The sequence below is a fragment of the Pteropus alecto genome, unplaced genomic scaffold, assembly GCF_000325575.1.
Source record: "Pteropus alecto unplaced genomic scaffold, ASM32557v1 scaffold25, whole genome shotgun sequence".
Classification (NCBI taxonomy): domain Eukaryota; kingdom Metazoa; phylum Chordata; class Mammalia; order Chiroptera; family Pteropodidae; genus Pteropus; species Pteropus alecto.
Window position 1 is genome coordinate 5334990 of NW_006441955.1, and position 2330 is coordinate 5337319.

At 46.2% G+C, this 2330-nt stretch overlaps 2 protein-coding genes across 6 annotated transcripts in view; one reads left to right on the top strand and one right to left on the bottom strand.

Annotated features, from left to right (window-relative positions):
* Positions 1 to 2330, bottom strand: part of ECHDC2 (enoyl-CoA hydratase domain containing 2) — a 25031-nt gene that overhangs the window by 21981 nt on the left and 720 nt on the right. The gene's annotated exons all lie outside the window — the stretch shown is intronic.
* SCP2 (sterol carrier protein 2) overlaps positions 2200 to 2330 on the top strand; it is a 116874-nt gene continuing 116743 nt past the window's right edge. Inside the window, exon 1 of the mRNA XM_025051902.1 lies at positions 2200 to 2319. The gene's annotated coding sequence lies outside the window, so the exon portion shown is untranslated. The remainder of the gene's footprint in view (positions 2320 to 2330) is intronic.

Here is a 2330-nt window from a genome sequence, read left to right on the forward strand (position 1 = left end):
CCGACCTCTGGGTTGACAGTTAGTAAAAAGAAGAAAAATAGACTTGTATGTTCAAACAGGATGAAGAATGGAGTTTAGGGGTTAAAAAACCCTGTACCTCTACATTTTGGGGCTGCTTAATTTGGGGTCTGTGTACCCCTGGCAGACCCAGCTGGCTGAATAAAGAGTGTGTTTCCTATAACTCACTGATTTCTGGTGGTCCTTGTGTCTATTGGGGGCTACAACAACAGCTAGTCACACACCAGCTCCATGGCTTTGGGCAAATTACTTTACCCTTCTAACCTTTAATTTCCTCATTTGTAAATAGAAATGATAAAAAGGTTCTTATGAGGATTAATGATATAATGCACATAAATGTTTAGTCAGAGTTTGTGGGTACAATGAGCAGGGAAAAGATACAGATGCTGGGGAATGTCTAGGGCCCAAAACAAGGTATAAAGTCTGAACTGAGAGCCCTGAGGAGCCAGGCAGATGGTCTTTGGCTTTCATTCATTCATCTGACAACATTCCATTTGCACTACCACATGCCAGGCCCTGGAGAAATAGAGAAAACTCAGCCATGATCCCTGCCTTCTTCGTCAAGCCCCAATTCTGGGAATATTGCCCGGGATTTTTTGCCCCAGCAGTGCTAATGGGTCTGCATTGTGCCCTCTTGGCTCTTACCAAACCCACCATGCCACTGGCTGATGATTTTCTTAGCTGACCTTGGGTCACTTCTGTCTGGATGGCCTGAATCACAGGCTAGGTGATTTGGTGGGAGTCAACAGAAACCACTGGAAGGTAGTCTAGAGACTAATTGGTTTAACAACTCCTTACAATATAGAAGGGGAAACAGAATCAGAAAAGATATGCCTGCTTTGACGGCTAGACCCAGCTATCAATCCCTACTGTCAAAGAGCTAACAACCTATGAGGGACACAAGTCCAGATATGTGGAAAGTAATGGGACAATGAGGGGTGGTATTTCCAGAAGTATTTATGTAGGCAGAGGGAAAAGGAAAGGAGCCAAGTCAGGGCATAGCTAAAACAAAACACAGAGGTGGAACAGCTGACAATGAACCCGTGAGTAGAAGAGAGAAGATGGAAAGATTAGGTTGTGGTGGAGATCCATGAACTCCCTGCTAAGGAGTTAGAATACAGCCATAAAGAGTGAAGAGTGGTTAACGAGCCAATCCCATTTTCAAAGACAACAGGTAAAATGTGGCAATGCTTTGGTGCCGTCAGACCAAGAGGAAGGCAGAACCTGTGGCTTCTAACGGGAACATCAAATGACCCCAAACCACTGCTGGGTTGGGGGAGGGAGTGTTTCTCCTGTGTGGGGGTCTCCTCATGCTTCCTCCACTGCTTCTCCTTGGTTTCCTTATCTCCTTCCCTCAAGGGCCTTCTCCCACCTTCTAAATGCCCTCTGGCAGGGGCAGAGGCTTAATCTGCTGATCCTTGTTATTTCTGGACAGAACGCCCTAATATGTTTTTTTTCTTTATTGATCTATAAGTCTGTGTTTTGAACAGAAAAGGCAGTGGTGACCTAATAGTTGAGAAAACAGGTTTTTAAATCAGACCTGGCTCAAATTGCTTAACCTCTCTATGCCTCAGTTTCTTAATCTGTAGAGTGAGGCATATAATTATAGCTATCTCAAGGCAAACGCTGTTGCCAGTTTAGCTGTGAACTAAGCATGAGGGTAAGGGGTATTCTCTAATCTCACAGGGCCAGAGACATTCTCACCAAGTGATGTAGAAGGTCACTGGCAGCCCCTACATGTCCATCAAACGGGAGATTAGAATGCCACGGCAGGGAGCAAGGAACTATATTTATATGGCAAAGCAACTCTTTGAGAAACTTAGTATCAAACAGAGTTGAGTGGGGGTAGGAGGAAATAAGAGATGTAGAGTACAATGCCATCTGTGTAAACTGAAACTCTGACACAAACAATTCTACATAGAATAAGGTAAGAGGGGATGGGATTGAGAAAAGTAAAGACAACAGTCTAGCCTTGACGTGATGTGAGGCATGTGAGTAAAAAGAAAAAAACAGGGACTCCCCGCCCTCCCCCCCCAAAAAAAAACCAGCGCGGGGTCAAAGGTGCTTTCGGCCAGGGACCAGCTAGAACTTTCCCCTCAGAGTCAGCGGGACACAAAAGTCTGCCAGCAGGGGGCGGGGCAGACCGGTGGAGGAGGAGAGGCAAAAACCCTCTGTGCTCCTTACCCCTCTTCACTGCGGCCTCGCACGAAGAGCGGGATTGGCTCCGCTGTCTCAGAGCACCTTGTTATCTTGCCAGGATCCTTGGCCCAGGAGGGAGATGAGGCCTTTTAAAGCTCGGAGGTAGTGTGTTT